The following is a 25,146-nucleotide window of genomic DNA, read 5'->3' as shown; positions in this document are numbered from 1 at the left end:
TTTCTTTAAAAAAAACTTTGCTTACTCACCCTCATTCCCAAAAAAAATTTACTTCACTCTACTTCCCATGCATATGTTGACATTCATATGATTTTCAATAAACTTATAAGAGAATGTTCATGAATGTGCATACAGTTAAACTAAGTAAATTTATAATCGGTTTTTAAAACTATATTAGTCTAGAAAGAAGGAGCGAAAGTCGAAAGAGACTACTTAAGCGAAAGTCAATTTTTTTTTTTCAGTAACCAATTAGCTATTACAACCATTGTTGTGACAATCATACGCGTTTCATTTTCAAATAGTTACAGTTAGACTAAGAAATTAATTTGATTTATTACATTATATCGTAATTAAAAAAGTTAATGTCTTTCATTTTTGCATCATTTATAAGCATGTCTCCAAAAAAATAAAATTGAAATGTTTCACAGAAAATATCCCAAAAAAATTTTCCTATTCAACCAAAATCTTACATTTCCCAGATAAAATAATCGAAATATTTTAAAAGAGTACAAATAAATATTATGATAAGTATGAAGTAGTTTTAAAAAAATGCCATCTAAATGAAGCATTTTGTGGGAAATGCTTTACAAATTTGATTAAAAGATTACTTGATTTATTTACAAAACTATAGTATTTTATAGGTATATTTTACTAAATAAAACCTATAGATTTCTTGTTAATTCCATAGTAGCCATGGTAGAATTTAACATAGAAGAACGTAAACACTTCTAATACATGGAAGTTCATATATATTTCTACTTAATTTATTTTTCTCAAATTCCTCTTCATTGTGCATACCTCTTACACGCTCGTGTCATATTTTAGCCATAAGTGACCAATCACTCTCCGTTACGTGACCTTATGCACTTTCAAAACAAGCATACAGGCTATCCCGGAAGCGAAAAGTACTTATTTCCATGTTGTGATACAGAAAATCGTTTGGATGAAATACTTCCGGTCAAAGAACTTCTATTGAACTTGGAAGTGAGACAATTTTTTCTCTCCCTCTCTGTAGTTCTTCCTTTTTTTTTTCGTGACAAAAAAATAGAAACCTTTTATAACAATCCATCTGACGATAGCAAAAGGTGCGATATATAAGAGACGATAATTGTATACCGCGCCAGTTGTTACGCCAACTTCTGCACTTGTCAAATCGTTTTTTGAAACACTTCCAGTGGCAACACAACATAAGTAGTTCTTTTGCTAAGAAGCCCCTACTACTCATCTTAAACAGCTGTTGAACGTTCTGGTAGATATTTGGAATAGTTGATAAGGTAAAGTTAAAAGATGTGTTTTTATCTTTTACTTAAAATTTAATATTAAAAAAAACTTTAATTATGATCCAAATACTTATTATATGTTAAACAATTCCGCATCGTTTTGTTTAAAATCTAGCGCAGTCTCACTATTCTTTAAAATTTATTATCACAATCTAAAATATGTTATCTATCTACAGAATACCATATTTAATGTTAAAAATCTTAATTAAATAGTCCTAGCAGATTAATAAGACAATTTTTCGCACATGATCTATTGTTATTATAATTTAATTTATAAGAATAAAAAGCATAAATTGTTCCTCTAAATAATATCTCATATTTATAAAACTATAACTAACTAGCATTACATTTTTAAAAATAACTTTAATTTTTCCTTTATCGAATGTTCACTTGTCTTTTTAAAAATATTAGTTAGTTATTAAAGTCATTAATTGATTTCAAAATAATGTGATTAAACAATGTTGTTTTTAAATTTATTTTTTCAGGTTTTACAGTAAACAGAACACAATGTTAATTGTTATATAGAAATTATGTTTCAAAATTCCAAATGCCACTTTAGTTTTTTAAAAATGTCCTGCTTGTTCATTTGAAAAACGTATATTGTACTACCAACTAACAAAAGGAAATAAAACATGATTCTAACTACTCAAAAACTTCAATTAACTTAAAAATTTTTCATTTAGATTTCTAAGTTGATCACCTTTATACCACGTTTATAAATTGATCCCTTTTTCCCATTGACAGTTATAGTCTTTCTCTCAAGTCTCAAAAACAATTAAAACATTATAAATCTAAAATAACTGATTATTTATATGTTAGTTGTTATTTAACATAAGTCGTCAACTTACAAACATATTTCATATTATTTTGTCGTTAAACTATTTGAATATACCAAAATAAACACTTTTACATTTAAAAAATAAATTAATATTCTTACAATTATTCAATGTTTATATGATTAGTTGCAACAAGTATTTCGAAATTGTCTACTATCGAAATAATTTTATGTGACACAAAAAAATTTTCCACTTGAATTTTTTTTTTTTTTTTTGATTTGATTTTAATTTGAATTTCTTTTAATATTTCGTGAGTAAAAAGTTAATATTTGTTAACATTTCCATAAGAAAATATTTAAATCAAATCAAATTATTTGCTTTTTAGAAACATATTTATTTATTTCAAATAAATTCATACTCTAATTACGTTTCAACATTTACTCATATTAATAATTTCTATTAACTTTTTTTCATACTATGTTACTTTTTACTGTAATTAATTATATTGAACAACTTTTACTTGATTTCTCAAAAGTAAGGATAAACGGTTTTACATGCGTATTGTTTTTACACTGATTATCTAATTTTTTGGTCAAGAAACTTGCTCGTTATTTATCAGCAGCATAAAACATAAAGTTGAGTCTAAGTGATGCATGCATATTTGCTATTATTAGATATTCTTAAGGAAATACAGAACGTTCCAACCATCAAAAATTTCTTCAAATATTCGAATTTCCATTCTTTATATCATCAAAAAATTCATATATTTCTGCTTTAAACGTAGGCGGGGGAATTGGAAACGAACCTTTTTTCGTCATGATATAAGAGCTTCATTTTCTAAAAAGTATTGTCGAATAAAAACTAATTTAATCTTTATACTGGACACAAAAAAAACTTTCGAAACAAATATAAACATATTTTATTTTAATTTTTTTGTTTACTTAGGTTCTAAAATTATGTATACAGACATCTTTCAAAATTCTTCTAATTTAATTTTTTTATCTTTATACTGGACACAAAAAAAGTTTTCGAAGCAAATCTAAATAGATTTTATTGTAATTTTTTGCTTACTTGCGTTCTAAAATTATGTATACATACATCTTTTAAAATACTCCTGAAATAAATGGTTTAAAGGAATTTATTTATAGTTTCGTTGATTTTTCATTAAAACATTAGCTAGCGAAAAAATTTTTAAAGTTTCCTTACTTTGATCCCCTTTCTGTATATTTCATATTCATATATTTCTGCTTTGAACATAGAAATTGGAAACGAACCTTTTTTCTGCATGATATAAAGGCTTCATTTTGCAAAAAGTATTGTAGAATAGAAGCTAAATTAATTTTTCCATCTTTGCACTGGACACAAAAAAAGCTTTCGAAACAAATATGAACAGATTTTATTCTAATTTTTTTGTTTACTTGCATTCTAAAATTATATGTACGGACATCTTTTAAAATACTGCTAAAGTAAATGGTTTTTAAGGAATTTAGTTATAGTTTCATTGATTTTTCATAAAAACATTAGCTAGTGAAAGTATTAGCTAGTTGCGTATGAAGAAGATTTAAATAAGATTCAATTGTTTCATGTTAAAAATTACTGCTTAATAGGCTTTTCAAATCAACTTTTAGATTTTAATAATTATTTTTCAAATTAAACATTGCTTATGAAACTTCATATATATGTTTATACTATAAAATAGGTATAGGTTAAATAAATATTTTGAGTCATTCGTCCTCACTTTTGGAAAATCTGTAGCTTAAATATCATACTCTTATAATGTGTGGCTTTTATTTTTAATACTTTTTTAACGTTATTGAAAATTGCGATGAATAATGAAGTAATTTGTCAGAACGATATTTAATAATTTATTTTCGTTCAAAAATAAATGTGTTATCTGAAGTTATCTGAAAAAAAGTAAGACATGTCATGATTTTTAAATATTTTTAAAACTCTAGTTATCTTACAACACATCTTCAAAATGCCTTACTTGTTTCATTTTGCTTCATTAAACGACAAAATGCTCGTAAGTAAATATCTAAAATTTTTATTTATTTATATTTCTGAATCATCTTTAAAACATCAATTAATGTTAAAAAAAACTTAAGAAATAATGGTGAGATCTATTAACATAAAAAGGAAGTGAATAATGTTTCAAATTTTGTTCATCCTAAGAAAATGTATTGCTCATTTTAGTAATAAAGAGATGTCTTAAAATCGTATTCAATACGCTACCTCCCACTTCTAGTGGAATTACAACCTCAGTCTCATTGGCCACCAGTTGTAACCTTAGCCACAACAAAACAAAATCGTAGCATAAAGACGCAAAGTCGAGGGTTCAATATTTATTACAAATATTCTTTTTCTAATTACTATTTTTGAATTATTTTAACTTATATTTCTAACGTAGAAAATAAGACATTTTAAAGAACTGTGGACTATAATGCGTGATACTTATTACCAAAGCATTATACATATTTCAAAGATTACGTTGCTGAAGCACTTCTGTATTGCTCATTTTTTTTATGACCGGTGTTGAACTGCCGACCCACTTTTGGATTACAGCTATCAGTTTTCAACTCCGTAGTCTTGTAATTTCACACCCAATCCAAAAGATAAGGGAGCGCATGGATAAATTATTGAAGCAAACTATCTTTCGTGGAGGGTTTTATGATGAAAATATTCCGCAATTGCGTCACATAGAGGCAAAAACCACGAAATCCCCCCCAGGGTTAGCCCATTGCCTAGCTAAAGCCACTGGCAGTCATTAAGCCGTTATTATAAATTATCATAAAAAGTAATAGTTGCAAGAATCAGAATCTGTTTGATTGTCTGAATAAATTGAGCCAGTGAAAAGTTACTATTAAAAGCACCTTCAAGTATAAAAGGAGAATCAAGCAGGTTAAAACGTTTTCAATTCCGCCAACTTCAAAAATAATTCGTCTTACTTAGATAAGGCTTTTGTTTTATCCATACTTTAAGTTGAGACTGTTAATGTGACTATATTTTACTTCAAATATGACAAGGATTTTAAATCCAATATTTAGGACCATGATTGCAGAATACCCGTATTTTGTAAGCAGTTTCCTATAATACTCTTCATTCTCTCTAAATAAATAAGTTGACTTGTTGTTAATTTATTACTTAAAATAATATTAAATTTTAATTCATTTTAAGGCCTTGTTAAGACACACATTGTTTTGAAAACTAAAAAGCGATCTTCATTACTAAGATGGGAGGAAAATTTGACTTTATTAATTAAAAATAAAATATTTATTGTTTATGTAGAACTTAGCTTTGATACCTTGTTTTCAATTTTAATATGATTAGAAAAAAAATTTCGTAGTTAGAAATTCTATTAACTTTACAAAAAAAACAGGGAAAAGAAGGAAATATGAACTTTTACATTGAACTTAAGAAAATCGATAAAAATTTCATTAACTTTTTTCTATAAAAAAATTAATTTAAAATTTACTTTCGATGTCTTTTTATTAAGTCATTCTTTGTGAGTAAAGTATTTCATTGAGCATTATTATGACCTTAATTAAAGCTCTGGTGCTAAGAAAATCATAGAAAAAATATTCCACAATCTGACAATAAAAATCCGGTAATGTCATGTGAATTATATAGAAACTTTTGAATAATTTAATAATTTTTCATGTCTATCAAATTGAAAAACTTTTTTCAAAAAAAAACATATTTCGTTTCATTTAAATTTATTGCTTTTGCACGCATTAATTTAATTTACAACAGAAACACAGTAAAGAAACAAATATCGACAGAGAAAAATAAGAAATAGGAACTCCAACCGCGAAACAGTTAAATTCTTCCAAGAAAAGTTAAATTCAGTGAAAAAATTAAATTCTGCGAAAAAGTTAAAGTTTTATGAAGAATAGAAAATTCTTCATCAAAAACATTGAATTTTGAAGCTAAATTTGGTCAAGAGTTTTAAAAATTCTCGTAACAAAGCCAAAACAATCTATTTTTTGATACGCCGTAAAAACTATGGTGTAATATCTCTCCGAATTTTGTGTTGAACAACCTAAAATATTATGTGAAGAAACTCTTTATTGCAAGGTAACATCTATTTGAGATTTCAAATATATTTTTAAGGGTATTCTTTTAATTAATAAGGTGTATTTTAAGGGTACATCTTTACACCTAAAATAAAGAATGCGCCTTCGCACCATTCGTGAATTATTTTGAAAATATCGAAATTGAACTATTATGAAATATTTTGAAAATATCGAAATTAAATTATCGTGAATTATTTTGAAAATATCGAAATTGAATTATCATGAATTATTTTGAAAATATCGAAACTGAATTATCATGAATTATTTTGAAAATATCGAAATTGAATTATCATGAATTATTTTGAAGATATCGAAACTGAATTATCGTGAATTATTTTGAAAATATCTAAACTGAATTATCATGAATTATTTTGAAAATATCGAAACTGAATTATCATGAATTATTTTGAAAATATCGAAACTGAATTATCGTGAATTATTTTGAAAATATCAAAATTGGATTATCATGAATTATTTTGAAAATATCGAAACTGAATTATCATGAATTATTTTGAAAATATCGAAATTGAATTATCGTGAATTATTTTGAATTGTATCGAGATTTCAAATATATTTTTAAGAGTATTGTTAAATCTTAACACCTATAATAAAGAATGCGCCTTCACACCATTCGTGAATTATTTTCACTTCCGAAAAGACCAATTTTGGCTCCTTTTGGTTATTGTCAGTACACTTTTAAATTTGTTATGTCATTTTTCTTCGAATTCGTTGTCGAACAACCTAAAAAGTAAAAGAACAATATATTTCAATTTAAATTCATTTAAATCTTAAAGCAAATTATATAAAAGCATGCACAAAGCTTAGGCGTATACACACCATTCATGAAATAATTTTTCCTCTGAAAACAAATATTTTAAAGTAATTTGAATATCATCGTTTAAATTGAGTATTAGTATATGATTGCGGTTGTCTTTGACTTTGCTATATATCTATTGAAACAAAAGTTCGCCGAATGATTTTAGATGAGTAATAAGGCTAATTATATTCGAAATTTTAAATAACTCTCAGTTGCATTAAATTATTTTTTTATATCTAACAACATCTATTCTGTTAAGCCTAATTCGAATATAATTAGCCATATTATGTTTGATTTAGAAACTATTTTAATTTTAAAAATTAGTATTTGTGTTCTCACTTTGAATTGTATCGTAAAAAAAGCTTTATTTACTCGTATGCGTATTATATCCTCTTTTTTTTTCTTTTTTTTTTTTTTTGTTTATAAATTTTAATACTGAATGTCAAAAATGGAGACAACTATTTAACATCAAAAGTAATAAAAAGGAACATTCCTGGAGTTTCACTTATCCAAGCGATAAGGAATTATCTACGGTGTTTCACTGCACCACTTTTAGTGTAAAATAGCTAACACCATTTTTAGCATTTAGATATATTGAAACTTTTGTTATGTAAGTGTATATAGCAACATAGAAGACAGAACAAAATCACGCCAACTCGTTCTCAATTGTAAACAATCTACGGATGATATCCAAAATGGGCTAACATTAATGTTTTCAAAAACGGACATAGTTGTAGTTCATTAACGTAGCACTAGAGCTGCACTATGGGCTATTGGCGAGGGTCTGGGAAACATCCCTGAGGATGATCCGAAGACAAGCCATCACAATTTTGATCCTCTGCAGAGTGGATGGCACCCCCTTTTCAATAGCCCGACTACCTGCACGCGCAATCGAGCACTTTACGGTAGAACAGTTGTTTAACGAGGACCAATACCGCACACCCTCGGTCCCTACGCAGACTGATCCAAATGGTCACCCACCCGCACACTGACCGCAGCCATCGAAAGCGAACATAATTCACGTATGGTGCAAATACGCGTGAGTTTGATGCAAGTTATTTCAATCATAAGTGTTTAGATTTAACTACACTCTTTAAAATGCATTCGATAAGGTGTTAACTTGAAATGAATTATTCTCACACATTTTGGTTGTTCAATATTAAAGTCGGTTAAATATTACACCACAGTTCTTACAATGTGCAGTTTAGGCATTTTGTTACTGTACGCGTACCTTTAGACCTCAAAATGTAAGAATACGAGCCTGGTTATAATCACAACCAATTGATGGAAAATTTTATGTTTCTTAACAATTTAAAAAGCAACTGATTTGAAAGCCCTTTATCTTATTTAAAAAAAACTACAAAAAATTTAGTGTACTAACATATTTTCTTTCACTGTTCATAAAAAATTATTGCTCTTAACAATTGAACTTCTGTGACCAGATAAACTTTCGCACATTGATAAATTAAAGAGTGTTTATAAAAGAATGTAATTTAATGCTTTTACAATACTTCGAAATTAAAATTTTCATTCTTGAATGCATTTCTAACTTTTTATTGTTTTTTATTGTTTCTTTCATTTTTTTCCATTCTATTTTACTTTAGAGGTTGCCCCTCCCTTTAGTTTTTCTCGTTTAGTTGCTTTCTTTTATCTCAATTTTGACGTGTTTTTATCTCCTCGTTATATTTCCGAAAATAGCTCTTTGTTCTTTTTCCATCAATATTTTTTTTCTCAATGTTTGCTTTTATTTTTGCATTGCACTCAGTGAAATTAGAAAAGACAAGAATAGAAATGCGAAGACCGAGAGAGGTTTCAACCCTTTTCAGACTAAGAAATCGAATGCATTTAAAAATAAATCTGCAATCATTCTTTTAAATTGCTTTTAAAGATCGCATAAAGCTCTGAATAAACTGGAAAATCGATAATCGATTTGAATTTATAAATTGCGGATTTCTGTTTAGGATTCAGGCTTTGAAGATCTTTGAAATATACCATTATTATAGTTCAAATTTAGTGTTAAGATGATTAAATTACTGCGTAAACTAAGAAATTAAGTATCATAAAAATTGGGAATGATAAAGAAAACAGTTGAAAGTATGTTCAAAGAAAATGCCCATATTGAAAAATCAATTAGACAAAATTAGAAAAAGATGCGTGATTTGCTGCTTTCTGCCGGAAACTAGAACCATTTTTCACATCAAGCTTTAAGATTAGTTCAAAATTTTGCCAACAGACAGCACTGCTAATCTAGAAAAGCTGTAAAACAGTATCTTTTACTTACTGTTCTTAATATGATGAAGGCATTCTAGTCCACTTATTGTTCAGATCTTAAGCAAAGGATTAAAATGTATTTAAAAAAAAAAGTCCAGAGGAAAGAAAATTGGCAGACGCTCGTACAAAAATTACTCAACAGGACCACACAGGAAATAATGTTGGATAGTTTGCAGTAGGCGTCGTCATCTGCTGGACAGTTTTGTAACTAATTTTGAAATTTGAGAAGAATAAAAACTGTTTCCTTAAGCAGAACGCAGTAAAAACGTACATTTCTATCCCTTTCCTTTAATCTATTTTTTAAATAATCGATCATTTTTGGAAATATTTTATGTTACACAGTTAAATATCTACTATTTTATTCATTTCAACTTTATTAAAATCTGGCAGATAATTATCGAAAAAGGGTGATTAAATTTAGAGCCAGTTTCTAATAATGACCTTCCTTTCCGTTTCCTGCTAGAATTAAATTAAATTTGATGATTTAAGTACCACACTGAGAAAAATTATGGCCTAAACAACCAAAATGTGGTAAACTAAACCGTGTTCTCTGGCTCTGTATCAAAAATTGCGGTAATTTTTACCGCAATTTCTTGTATTTTTTAATTTTAATTTTTTGTATTAAATTTTTTTTGATTTACTTGTAATAAATTCTAGGGGCCTTCTTTGTCATGTGATATCACTGTTCCGCTCTGAAGCGTAGATACAGTGGGATCGAATTCAGCTATAACACTAGATGCAATTTCTCACTGCCTTTCTCAAATTTGTGCTATGCGTCTTTCTAATTGAAAAGAGTTTTTAAAGCATTCCTCTTATTTACGAAGAAACCCTCGAGGAAAAAATAATAAGTTCGTTAATAAATAAGTTAATTGTAAGTGAAAAAATAATAAATCCCACTATCATTTTAATTATTCATCATAAATAATTAATAATGAATAACAGCAATTAATAATAGCAATAAATAACTAATAATAATAATAACCAATAATGGTTATAATAATAATAATAATAAATAATGATAACAATAAATAATCATAAGAAATAATCATAAGAAATAATAACAAAAATAAAAATAACAATCAACCGTTATGAGCCACAAATAAGATATATAAATCTGATGTTTCAATGGTGATAATAAAATGAATCAATCCAGAATACCAGATACATAAATGTCTACTTTAAAAATTTTAAAGTTTTCCAATAAGAGTGTCCAGTTCCAATTACGAATATCTTGTTTGGTTTTTAAAATTTCACTTATTTCAATTTTTTAAAAACTAGATTACAACATAACACAATATTATGATAAATAATTATATTATCATAAATAATTATTCGTAAATTGAGTACTAACTACAAAAAAGACTCTTTACATTTTTATTAACTTATTTTATTGCATAACAATCAGTATTTAGGAACAATATCGTAACGTTATTGTTGGAAAAATATGAAGAAAAAAAACTTTTCTTTTTATTCATCTTTAAAAAATTGTGTTAATTCCAAGTTGATTTATCTATGATATGCATTTAAATTATTTTGCTTGTTTTTAACCTTGCCTATTAACAAAAGTATTATGCTAACAATGAAAATATTTTTCAGGTAGACTGGGATTTTTAAGATTAAATTCTGATTAGAATAGGAAAGATCGTTTTTCAGGTAAAATATTATTATTTTCGTTTAATAATCGCTACTTTTAAATGTCTGTCATTATATTAAGTTTTCAAAAGTTAATACAGTTATTATTATTGTGTAAAAACTCTCTCTATCGAATAGTTCTTTTAAATTAATGCTATTAGTGAAAAGAGGAAATGTTACAAAAAGTAGTATTGTATTTCCTATTTATTTATTTTTTATTTTTTCATTTTTAATTTAACATATTTTAGGTTTCTTATGATTTGTTTCCTTTTCTTAGTCATTTTATAGCATTTTTATTTATTGTTTCAAAATTGCTTTTTGAATTTATTGCTTTCTGACAGAATTTATTCTAGGATTTGAAAAACAGTTAAGGAAACTATTATTTCTAAATTTCCAATCTATGGCTAAATTAGTTAAAAAATTGTCTAATTTTCATTAATTTTAAAATGTTTTCCCTTACTTAGGTGTATAAATATTTTAAGTCGCTCATCTGTTTGACAATTAGGGCAAAAATAGTGCAACAAACCTGCGCTCATGATGCCTTTACTCATAATGCCCTAAAAATAATTTAAGGTGTTTTAAAAAAACTTAAGATATTTCGTTTTAAACTTTGTATATTATTCCGTAAACTAAATTTCTTAAAGAGCTTTTCAGAATTTTCGATTGTAAATGCAAATAAAATATTGAAATAGATTTGTTTTTAATTTACAATGAAAAAAAACAGCTATAAGCATGGTACAAAATAGTAATCTACATTAAAGTAACCTCAAAGCTTCATAAAATAAAATTTTGAATTAAGAAACTAAATTTATCTTTACATTTCATTGCTAAATGACCCACTTGTTCTTGTTATCAAATATGTTGATTAGCAAAATGGAGACAGTATTATCTTGATGAAAATTTATATTCTTATATATTCCCAAAATTATTTTACGCATTCTTTTATTTTTACGGAAAATAAATCAGACTATTGCAATCTACCTTTAATAGAGCAAACAGTTTCTTTCAAATAGATAAAAAAAAAACTGTCATGAAAGTTCATCAATTCTACTGAACACGAATTAATTCAAAAGATATCGGCTCGGGGCCAATTACATCGCCCTCTGAAAGAAAAGGTCATTTTCAAATGAAATCGTTAATTAAACCCTGAAGTCATACATTGAAACGAAAAAGGTATCAATATCGAATAAATAAAAAAAAGCTTCCATAATGACGCATTCTTCTTGAAAGCTCACTTCGACAAACTCTTTTTTTCAAAAAGCCATAAAAGCGTATGTATGTTTGAATAGTCCTGCTCTGAGCATGAGCTCTAGTGGCCTAATGGAGGATGGAGAAAGAGAATCGTTTCCATAGTAACGCATCCAATGAGCAATTGTTTCCCCCCAACTGAGTTCCAATCTCTTATATATATAAAAGAAAATATCTCTCCAAGGCAAAGATCCTATCTGGTGTATTAAAGAAACTCCCTGGAGTATCTTACTGGTAATATTTAGCTACTTTGTAAACATATGATTTATTCTGCTAAGGAATCTGACTTCTTATGACTATATTATGGTTTTGCGTGTGTTAATGCCTTTATAGTGGTTCTTATTCGTGCAAATAAAGAAGCCAATATCTAAGTAAGCGTATAAGAGCCAAACTATAATGCAGAAAACAGAGGAGTTTATACTTAAGTAAGTACATATAGGTAAAACAAAAATATGGTTAAATCCGTATAGTGGCTTTTTTGAAGATGTAGAGAAATTTGTAGTAAAATAACTACACATAACCAAAACTTCATAAAATTAAATCATTGATGGAGGTTTTTGATCTGAAAAATAAGTAAAGGGAATAAGCTAATGGAAAAGTTAATTCTAAAGTAAATGTGCATTGGCAAAGTAACTATGTAGTTAAATTTATGTAGTTTTTTTGTAGAAATAAAGATGTTAATAGAACTATAAGTTCGTATGGAAAAAACTTCAATAAAGCTAATTACAGAATGCTAAGGAATTACTAAATTTGCTAAGGAATCTGACTTCTTATGACTATATTATGGTTTTTCGTGTGTTAATGCCTTTATAGTGGTTCTTATTCGTGCAAATAAAGAAGCCAATATCTAAGTAAGCGTATAAGAGCAGAACTATAATACAGAAAACAGAGGAGTTTATACTTAAGTAAGTACATATAGGTAAAACAAAAATATGGTTAAATCTGTATAGTGGCTTTTTTGGGGAAGTAGAGAAATTTGTAGCAAAATAACTACACATAACCAACACTTCATAAAACTAAATCATTGATGGGGGTTTTTGATCTGAAAAATAAGTAAAGAGAATAAGCTTCAAAAATCAAATTTTTGCTTCAAAGTCAAGGAATTCCATTAGTTTCAAAAATTTCAATTTATTTTTAATCCACACCACTACCATAACATAGAAGTTGAATAACATTTTGTAAAAAATACTAGCTAACTACGTCGAGTGTTTTAAAAACCAGCTGAAAACGGCAGCAAACGATTTCAGTCAGCAGAAATCGTTTCGATTGGTTATCTGGCTCACGTGACTAAAAATAACAGATTTTGCAACAAAAAATGAATTCATTTATCGTAACAACAACGAACTATAAAAAATGCTTCAAAAGTTGCTGAAAAAATTGCAGCAGTTTTAGTATGCATACAGGTTATCAAATTCTGAACAACAAACAATTCCATTAACTATCGCTTGGCTCAATTAATCATTCGATTTATTTTTAATCAACAGATTTGATTTACTTCTGACAATACTTTTCACCCTAAAAGAAACGGGAGTGCAAATAAAAGTATTTGGTTAATACGAATTGCTGACCCAGCTCGCCCCGATCACGGTGCTGACGTAAAATATCCTGAGTGGTTGACGGATGATGGATTCGAGTCCCCTTGCCATCGGGATAATAGTGAGAGGTCTTCCTCTCCATTTAATGCATATGATGATTAGTTCCATCAAAAAAGTCCTCCACAAAGGCAAAATTTCTCCCTATACTTGATCCAGTAGTTCTCTTGTTTTTTGCATATGGTTCAAAGCTACAAGGATATTCCAATTTTCCAATGAGAATATAATTAGATTTATCATAAAAAATTTAGCACTAATAATTACGTCAAGTAATTAAAAGTCTTGATGCAATGGCTAGTCCAGGTTCACAAATTTTTTGGTAGGTACCAATTAAAATTCGAAACAATAAATAGGTTTACATAGTTTCCCCCCGTCCCACAACTCTGAAAGGTCTGATTTTATATTTGTGCCCGACTTTTTGAATAATCTAAAAGACTAAATCGTTCACTACCAAAAATACAATAAAATGAAGACAAAAAATCTGACTTCTCTTGTTATTGTTCCGTATTTTATTTTGTTTTATGTGATAAAGAGAAAAAATTATTCATTTCTAATATTTAGTATAAAGTTCTCATATTTAGTATAGTTTAGTACAAAGTTCATATTTTGTATAAAGTTCTAAATATAATTTCTAAAACAAAGCATAATTAAATGATTAAAATATAGAAATTTACACAGCTTATCAGTTTTTAAAAACCAATTGGGTTCCAGCGGCGGATAAAAAAGGTTATTGTTCTGTTTTACCAAACTGCAATTAGCGTTCGCTTTTTCAATCTTTTTTTTTTTTTTTGCTTTATACTTTATTAGTTGCATTACTCGAGGAAAAAAACATCATTTTAACAGTTTCAATAGAAGCTGTCAACAGGCACTGCTAAAAATATCAAAATTTATCAGTAAAAGTTTCTTTCTCTTCATTTTTGTGGTCTTGTTAGAGAATGCCCAATATCGAGGACAAACTTTATAAGGGCAAAGAAATATTTGTTTCCACATAAATCTTCAACAATTTTCTCAACCCCCGAAGGAACTCAAAATGTCAAGAAGATATTTGCATCTAATGAAGCCAATTTACTTCTCAAAAATAAAGAAGAAAATACTTCAAGTAACGATGTTTCGGATTCGCTCTGGTTGACGGTCGATAGTTTGCAAATAAGTCAATTTTTGCTTAGTTTTGAATGGAAGAAAGGATATTCTTTCAATTAATTATTCGATAGATTGTAAACAAAATTTAAATATGCAACAAAGGAGTTTTGTTTCTAGTAAATTACATTAAAAAACATCTTTAGTTGTTTCGTATTATGAAATCAGTTTAAATCTTCTTCAAAGCAAAAATCAAGAATTTGCTTTATTTCAAATTTCGCCCTGAGAATAGCTTTGTATAATGTACAGCTTGGTAAACGATGTTAATTTTCTTCAGAATAAATTTTACTCACAATATTTTTGTTTCATTTAAATATATAGGAGCTGTGGTGGCTCAGAGTATTGAACGTTCGCCTCCCATTGAGATGGCCCAGGTTCGAAACCTAACCCAACACGAATTCCGCTTCCGGCTCGCACCGGCCACACTGCTGACGTAAAATATCCTTAGTAGTAGACGAGTCATGAGTTAAAGTCCCCATACCGTGAGGCTCACCGTGAAGGAATTTCGTGGTCTTTCTCTTCGTGAAACGCAAATACGGGTTAGTTCCTTCAAAAAGTCCTCCTCGAAAGCTAAATTATCCCAGTACTTGATCCTGAAGTTCCCTTGTCTTCTGAATCGGATTCAAAATTACAAGGCTACGGAGTTGAGTAGTCGTAAGCTCAAAATTGCGCCGGTAGTTCCACAATGGTTATAATAATTTATATATTATAACCATCGTGATTATAATTTTATATATTATAACCATCGATAGTTATAATTTATATATTATAACCATCGTAAGCTATATACTTATATATTACTTATATATAAGTATATAGCTTACGATATGCATATATTTTATGTCTCCCAATATTTTGTTTAGTTTTATTTCACGCGACTATTTCTTCCGACAAGTTTTTGGTTATAAGATTTTAAACGAGATATTTATGCATTATGTTTTAGTCGTTAGCGTATTATTCACATAGTATTTTATTCAATTACTAATTTAAAATTTATTTAATGTATTTCTAAACTGAACTGCAACTCTTTACTAAAATGAGTGATTACTAGTTTCGTTTCATATTGATTTGTAAAACTTAAAGTTCAACTTGTTCTGAAAGTAGTTCTTATTTTTTTATTTATAACTAGTGGGCTGCGTCCCCTGCTCTCTAACGCTCGCCAACCCCCGAAAATTGCTACGCAATCTTGTATGGTTTGCTTCGCAAACCAAGCTCGCTTCGCTCGCTACTAACTTAGGTACATTGCAAATACACAAAATTCTAAGAATTCAAAACAATCATTCAAATCCATATAAAAACGTTTTTTTAAAAAAAATTAAATCTTTTTAGTAAATACTAAGTCATTAAAATAAATTTGAATTCAAATAGATGACATGTAATTCGTTAAACCTATTAGAAATGTGCTATAGTATAATTCGTGATATAAATCAAAAATCGTCAAATAAATTCGTAATATATAAAAGCGCTATATGTTGAGCCACCTCAACTAGATTTGGCATGTGACATTTTTAGCGGGAATCATTGGTCGAGTATTGAGTATAGTAAAGTGCGGCGAGCTGTCTGCTTATGACTTATAGCTCTGCGTTTCAATAGGTAAGGCTTATATTAATCATTGGTCGATTCGCCGTGTAAGAGAAATAGTAACGTAAGCAAAACAAAGCAAACGTTGCCACCGGCGGAAAAGAAATACAGCCAAAATTTGGGAGCCTAAATTTCGTGAAAAAAGCGCTTTCGACAAAATATTAAAGTAGAGATCTATCGTCAAAGACTACTCACTTCTGCCTAGCTTAATAGTATGAGATTGCCGCAGCTGATGCTCTCTGGTTATTTCAGTTTCCGTTTTTAAAAGCGCTATATCTTGAGCCACCTCAGCTAGATTTGGCATGTGACATTTTTAGCGGCAATCATTGGTCGATTCGCCGTGTAAGAGAAATAGGAACGTAAACAAAACAAAGCAAACGTGCCACCGGCGGAAAAGAAATACAGCCAAAATTTGGGAGCCACGTAAGAGAATTACATATATTAGATTTTAAATATTAAAATTATCACATTTATAAATAAAAAAAGTTAAGAAAGTTGATGTTTGTGGAAAAAACAAATTTTAAAAATAGATGTCCGATTTTTCAATAAAATTTATTATAAATAAAGAATTATTCAATTTTTTTTCTTTTAAATTGTGTAGACTTTTAGGAAATAATTAAAGTAACAGTATTTAGTATCAAAAATTTAATCAAATCACAACATTCTAGTATCAAAAGTTTAAGCTGTGACGGGTTTCCTTCTAAATTTAAAAAATATGTAATTGTGCTAACAAAAATAGCAAATAATGATCTTATTGCAAAAATTATTTCAAAAACTAATTTTCACATTTTTATATTTTTAAAATAATTTTAAATTTCAAAGGTAAATCGGACATTTAAATTACTTTCGGGACATTGCGGATTAAAAAACTGATAACCATTCTACTTATACTATAACTTTATCTACTGATTTTTTTTCTTCTCATTTTGAGTTTTAAAATGTTTGTACCATACTCTTAGACAAAAAATTCCGATTTTTTGACGATTCAGCAATACTTGATCTGTATCTCATTATTTTCGACAATTATTACGTCTCGAAATCATGTAATTTTTTGATGAAAGGCAAACTTATGGCAAATCATTTCTTCACTTACATGTCGTCCCAGTACTCTCTGATTTTCAAATCATTTGCACCATGTAACAAAATGATACAGGGTTAAACGCATTCGATTCTCAAGCAAGATTCCCAGGGACTAACTAACTGTGAATGTTTATGCTTATTCACTCTCATTCCTTTTTATTTTTTTGTGTTCATTTCATCACAAATTGTGTTGGTTGATTAAAAGCCCTAAGCCTTATACTTTTGCAGAGATGCCAACTGCTCCGTCTACGACAGTATAATTCCTCAATGTAACAAAATCTTCACCCGGAACAGGAAACTTTTTCGTCAAAAAGGAAGAAAATTTCAATAATTTTAAGCACCAATTTTTCATAGTATATCTATAGTCAAGTGTGACTAAAAAACCTTTCAGGCAATTCTTCATCAATGCTTACCAAATATTGACAAGGCTGCAAGTCAAACAACTTAACCTTATTCAATCGAAGTCTTTTTCTGGTAATTTATAAATTCTTTTTATATCTATTGTTTTTCATGGAAAAATTTATTCTAAATTTCTAAATGAATTTTAAAAAAGAATTAGAAATACATTTCTGAATGATTTTTCCTTTTTTTTTTTTTCTTTTTTTTTTTTTTTTTTTTTTTTTTTGGTAAAGGAAAGCACTTTGGCATGTGGTTGTATCGCAACAAATGTTTATCCAGCCTCAGTTATATAAATCTTGGAAATCTTTTGTTTGAGGTTTCAGTCAAGCAGCTAAGTTCTAACGTTACTATTATAATTATAAGTGAAAATAATTTTTTATTGAACAAAACATAGCTTGAATTTCGAAATTTAAATGAAGCGATGTGGAAATAAAATATCATACTATTCAAATATTTTTTGAATGGTCGTCATAAAAAATATTTAAAAATGTTAATTTTAATCTCACAAATGGTAAAAATATTGATTTTATATGAGCGAAAGAGCTTTTAAGTTGATGAAAAAGACCTTCACGAAAAAAAATAACCATTTGAAACAAAACCATTGATTGCTTCTATAAGTGTTCGTTGATTAAACGTTGGAAGTTCGTTAGTACAGTTGATAAAAAAGCATACTGCATACCAGAAATCAATATTTTTTATTCAGTTTTTACGATACTTTTGATTAACTATTTGCATTAGAGAGAATTGCTAGCACATTGAGTGCACTGTCGTTTAAACCTCCACGTCCTTTAGCTTAAAAAAAAATGAATATTCTTAACTAAGCTAACAAGTTGCTCTTAAAACATAACATACTCTTACTTATGTGATTGTTTTAAAAGCTACTTCAGTTAAAATTGGGGATAAAAAAAGTTCATTTTTATATTTATTAGGGAGATTTCGCAAATTTACGTTAGCTTCTGTAAGCTTCCATATGCAAGATTTGAAGTAAGTGCGCATGCGACAGTTCTGGTGAAATGCGCATACGCCATAGAAAAGTACCAAACTTAAATAAATTAAAATAAGAGATTTTGCAAAAATCTTTAAGTTAAAAACTCTAACGTAGTGGAATATCATTTTAACTTGTGCTACAAAATCAAAACAAGCGTTTGCAAATTAAGTAACCTATCTCCTTGAAGCTTGGCATATGGAGATTTGAATATGGATACGATTTTCGATACTTTGATCCACGCAAAGCTGCGGTCATGTGAGAAGAAAAATTTGGTAGATTGTATAATATGTAAGAGAAAAAATCACGCTGCTATGTTTAAAAAACAACAAATTCAAAGCGATATATTATAAGTCATATTGTTTCTACAACCAGTCTAAACAATAGACTGTAAACTATTTCTTTCATTTCTTTGTTAATACCTATAATTTTAAACTATAATTTCACTATTTTTTTACATAAATAAACCACGTTTATATTTTGATAGCACCAATTCTATATTGCAAGTATTATTTATATTTTCTTTGCACAATCTATTCCATAACTATTAAAGGTTAAAATAAATACCGAATTAATTCGAATAATGATAATTCAAACACAATAAGCCTTTGCACTTTTGTACCAGAGAAAGGTTTCTGGCTTTAAGAAACTTAAATGAGAAACAATAGAACATATCTTATCTTTAAAATAAAATGAGACAAATTCTGTAGAATAAAAAAAATATTATAGAAGTTAAAATTCTTCCAACTAAATAGTATAATTAAAATATAAATATAAGTTTAAAATAACGAAAATATATCTAGTTTCTTATCGACCTAGTTGCAATTAGACAATCATAATGTTAAAAAAGAAAAAAATTAATTAAATCAGTGCCTGCAGCTTTGTCTTTATAACATGAACGATGCCAACATCACGTAAAGATATATAGCATCTAAAATAAGCGCAAGCACATGCGCAGTTGCTCCAAATCTTACGTAAGGAGCATAAGGGAAGCTAACGTCCAAGTGCGATTTTAGGATATAGTTTAGAAAAAAATAATAGTATTAATCAAGAATTTTTATCTGATTATATGCTTCTTCACAGCACTGAAAATCCTACTATCGAAAAACAAATTTTACCGGAAGTAAGAAAAGCAAACTCTTTCACTTGTTAGAAGTAAAGGTTATTAGGATTAATATAAATTTTAATATAACTCTTCACTGTATAGAATTTAGCACTTTCTGGTGTCTTAAAAAGGTGCTATTGTTTATCGATTTGAAAAAACTACAAAAAGCATGTTAAAAAAGCTGAAATTTGGGCTTTTTTTTATTAAAGCTGCACATTTGTATGATACAGGGTGTTCTAAATGAGGCTAACGAATTTCAAAAATCTAAAACAGCGAAATAGTTGAGGTTAAATGAACCATTCTTAAAGCGAATTCAGGTGGCAAGGTTTAATTAAATTTTCCTGCTAAAGATCTCGTTTGTTGTTCAAAATATTTTCAACTGAGGGCACTGGTAGTATTAAATCTGTAAATCAAAGTATAACAACTCAAAATTATATATATTTAAAAAAAAAACCTCACAGAATAAAAATCACACCATGATATTTTCGAAATGTTCACCATTAACCCAATCACATGTCGTAAATGAAAATTTAATTCATCAAAACCCAAAACCGCACAGTTAAAGTACTTACAGCGCCATCTGCTGGAAAGTTGTCGGACTAAAGCCAGGAACCTCAGAGAGATAAAGTTATACCTTGACACAATAATCTGTTGTTTGAATCATTTCTTTAATTTTAACTATTTTCCTGTTATCAATTCTTTAAAAACCGTAAGTCTAATTTAGTGCAACCTGTAAAAAACTAATAAGATAAATGATAATATTTCAAAGCTAAAAATTGAAACCATATTAGTAGCTTTTATAAGGAATTAATTTTTTGTTTCAAATGCAATCTATCATGAGGAATGCTGAAAAAATACTAAAGAAAAAGTATTTATGTTCAGGAAAGTTCGATATTATATAAATTATTATTTTTAAAAAACTAGCAGCATTGTATGCTTCCCAGACATAAGTTTTTTATCTGGAGATGGGCCGAAAAGCACTCTTTTATTTTTACTCACTATAAGCTATAGAAAACTTGCTTACATTCGAAAAAAGTAAAGAAATTACTTGAGCATTTTTAAAGTTAAAAAAAATATTTCATATAAGGTTAAAATTCGAGAAGTTGATTTAAAGTTTTGAAGAAATCCGATTCTGCTATGCTATATTTATTTAGTTCTTTATCGACAACTTTATATCATGTAAAATACGTTCCTTGCAAAGCTATCCTTCAATGTAATCTTAAATTGGTAATAAAAATGGATACATATCAACAAAAAAAATGTGAAGGAAAATCATAAACAATAAATTCTAATCAAAATACGCAATTATTGAAAATATAATGTAACTTTTATTTGTTTTCTTCCAACTCTACAATGCATTTCGTAAACAATAGCTTTCTGTAGCGAAGTGCTATGTTTTTAGAAAAGAAGTTACAAAAATTTTTAAAGTCGGTGCAAGGAAGGAGAAGTGCTGGTTTTTAAACACTTTAATACCGTTTTTATTATCATTATCCAACATATTTTTCTCCCGTTGGAAAAAAATAAGATAATTTTTTTTCTTATCTTAACGTATTCACTTAAGCGGTGGGAGGAATTTGATTATATTGTTTATTACTGGATTTCTTTATTGTAATACAACCGTTTTTAAGTTGCACATATTATTAGTTTGTATTTGAAATAATCTCAAAATATTGTCTTTGAAGTTTCATATCTTATATAAATAAAAAATGAAGCTTTAAATATGCAATAATATAAACAATAAACTGGTGAAATGTATTTGTACTTAATCGATGCCATTTTTATTTGAAAACTATACGAAGTAAATTTTATTGATAATGATATTATTAATGATAATGACAATGCTATTATTGTGATATTTTAAATTTATTTATTCTAGTTGAATTGCTCTGAAACCAATACCCTTTACTCTCAAAAAAAGTTAAGACAATTAATTAAATTCCACCCTGGTATTCGTAAAATTTCATACCGTAAGTTTTAAAGTAATATTTGTCTAATTACAGTGATTTTTACACTAAATGTTACAGCAAAAATTATGGTATATCAGATTAATTGGTTCCGTAAAACTTTACAACAAAAATAGATTTTACAGTAAAATAGTCCATGAATGCCGGTACTTTTTACCGTAATTTGATTCAGAATTTTTTTACAGTGCAATAAACATCAATAATAAAATAGAAAGATGCATTTTTATAAAATGAAAAAGCATTTTATAGTTTTAATTTTATATGAAATTTTAAAAACTTTAATAAATGTTAATGGGCTTTTTAAAAAATGAATTTTCACAAATTGATTCAATTAGAAAATAACGCGGTAAAGTTTTGAAAACAAAAATTGAGACAAATAATAGAATTCTCTCCATGATTTTCCTCATTATTTTCATTTTTAACTCTTAACTTTTATCACCATACATAAAAAGAAATCTTTTATAACTAAAAATAAACCTCATTTATTTAAATTTTATAAAAATAAAATATCTTCGAATCAATAAAATGTAACTTAATCATCTATTTTTAATTTAATTTAAAAATTAGGTAACATTATGTTGCTTAAAAAGTATTCAATTCGCCCTCTAAATTTAAAATAAATGAAGAGATATATTTTTTCGAAATCATACAAAATTAAGTCATAACTTTAATTAAGGATAAAGTGAAAACTAACATTGCTTCTGTTATTAGAATTACTTATTTTCCTTTTAACTTGGAGAGAAATATCGCTTGCTATTTTTAATAAGCTTTTCATAAACCGTGACGAATTCTGAAAGTTGAAATACTTTTAGCTTTATTGGTTCTAAAACTTCTCGTTTGTCGCTCGCATATAAATTTTGATCTACAAAATTATTGTGAAATATTTGTATGCATACAATATCTAATCTGTTCGACATATATTACAGACTTCACTCACTCAGTGTAAATGTTTGAGGGCTTTCAGTCAATATTTAGCATTAATAAGCTGGTGGCTTATCAGTGCAAATCTATTCAGCCAATCATATTTGAAAAAATAAAATGGTTTTACGCTCGCATGAGTGTTGTCAAGAATTGGAAAAACTGAGTATTTTTAACTCATAAATATTATTTTAATATTGGCATAATTTTGTGTTTGAACATTGAGTTTATAATATAGCTCACGTTTTCTGGATTCTGTACTATCTAGAGTTGAAAAATTTATTTTTAAGGAATAGTACATGTTATATGATGCATGATTACGTGAATATAATTTGATACTAAACGCGTATTGATAAATCAAAATTGACGCATAAATTATTTAAAAACTTTATAAAATAAAATATGCAAGTGTTAATTAATGAAAAGAAATTTTTATTGAAAAAATTTATTATTCTAGGGACTCATTTTTATATCAAATAACGCAAATTTCTATACGATTGCAACTTACTGGCACTTGAATACGCAAATGGGAACTAAATTGCAGTTAATAATGTTGCAAAAGTTGGCACAAAAATTTTTAATTTATTTAATTGGCTTACAGTTTTTGCAATGTGGTTTAAAAATTATTTGTTAAAAATTCAACATGAAGTTGTACAACAACAGATTCAAAAATATTAATCTAACGTTTTTAATATATTAAAAATGTTAGAGCCAACTTTTGCAACATTGTTAACTGCAACTTTGTTCCTATTTGCGTATCCAAGTGTCTGTAAGTTGCAATCGGATAGAAACTTGCGTTATTTGATATAAAAATAAGTCCCTAGAATAATAATTTTTGTATACATTGGCTAGTGTGTGTATTAATAGAATGTATTTGTTATAGTCTTAAAATGTATAGATTTAGAGCTGACAAATTACTAAATGCTACAAATTTAGTATCATAAATGTGGGTATTATTATTAATTAGTATTTATGCCACCATTTATGTAATCTTTTTCCGAATAGGTACAGAAATCGTGCGAAAATAGAGAATCAAGTTTGCTTCTTCTGTTACTAGTGAGATAAATATTAAATGCATTGTTATATAAACTTAAATATGTGCAAATTATGCTTACTTAAAATACCTTTTTTAGATTTACTTTAAATCCTTGATTGTTTCTTTTTGTTTTTTTACTCACTAATTCCGTTTTCTTAAAAAATTGTATGAAAAATTTAGTTTATGGTAACTAGGATAAAATCATAACAATACATTCACGAGATAATTTCATAAGCTTGCGCTATTGTTCAAATTACCTACAGCGCCTCTTTTCTTTTGAGAAATGGCATATTATAATTTCAGAATCCAAAAACTTCGATCATGCATAAATCTCGGTTTCACATTTGTGATCACGTGAATAATACAACACGAAATTAAAACTTTCCAACTTCATATGGTGATAGTCCTTGACGTAGGTAATGACAATAGTTCCTCTTAGCTCCAAAGTTAACTCTTTAACGTCATCAGAGAGCATCCTCTCTTTATTCCCTGATCTTAATTAATGACTGACAATGGACAGGAAGTTTTAGCTCACGGGGATTGGTGGTGACACATGTGCGGTGGGCATTTATGTGTGAAGCTACTATAAACCAAGAACTTTATAACTGAAGACATGGAAAGATGCGTACTTCATAGTTTAGCTCTGAATATATTTAGAAGGAATAGAATTAATCTAATATTAAATTGGGGGAGCATTATAACACTCGAGAAAAATTTTTGGCTTTAAATATATGGAATTCTTAAAATGGAATACTTAAAGAATGTTCATCAAAGCCTCAGTTGTCATAAATAACTCTTTTTTTTCGAGAATAATATACCCTTTGTATAACTGTGAGGAGACCGTAACAGTTATTTCTGATTGTTCGGTCATGTTTTGGTCAACGCCCTTTTTGCTAATAAGGAAAATGGTACAAAATGTCGATATGAAGTAACTCCACAAATTTGTTAGAAAAGCTATTTTTTTTTTTTTATTTATTACTGAAGAAATTAGATTAGACTGAAGACTAGATTGTTTTTCTTACATATTCAAAATTTGAAAATGTATTTATCTTCTTTATTTTCCTCCCAGTGCAAAAATCTCGCCGTGTTGGTGATTTTTTTAAAAAGTTTAAAGATTTTTTTTTTTAATTTTTAATCTATTTGGAGGGAAAACTCCATTTAAAGTACTACTTAATTATACTATATTAAGTATGGGTTACAACCTTCGCAGATGTAACAAAAATTTTAGTGTTGCAAAGAAATGGTAAAAATA

General features: G+C 27.8%; 1 protein-coding gene across 6 annotated transcripts in view; it reads left to right on the top strand.

Annotated features, from left to right (window-relative positions):
• LOC107436941 (cAMP-dependent protein kinase inhibitor gamma) overlaps positions 1 to 25,146 on the top strand; it is a 95,911-nt gene that overhangs the window by 59,277 nt on the left and 11,488 nt on the right. For 2 of the 6 annotated variants that reach the window (XM_071177437.2, XM_071177439.2), the window contains one exon: positions 10,818 to 10,870. The exons of 1 other annotated variant lie outside the window; for it this stretch is intronic. The gene's annotated coding sequence lies outside the window, so the exon portion shown is untranslated. Of the gene's footprint in view, positions 1 to 1,198; positions 1,275 to 10,813; positions 10,871 to 25,146 lie in introns of those variants that run through there. 3 more of the 6 variants (XM_043049895.3, XM_071177438.2, XM_071177436.2) reach the window with 2 other exon arrangements.

The sequence above is a fragment of the Parasteatoda tepidariorum genome, chromosome 2 (genome assembly GCF_982258835.1).
Source record: "Parasteatoda tepidariorum strain Cologne lab strain chromosome 2, Ptep-v5.0, whole genome shotgun sequence".
Taxonomy (NCBI): Eukaryota; Metazoa; Arthropoda; class Arachnida; order Araneae; family Theridiidae; genus Parasteatoda; species Parasteatoda tepidariorum.
The sequence above is the reverse complement of the archived record's forward strand: the minus strand, read 5'-3'. Positions and strand labels throughout refer to the sequence as shown.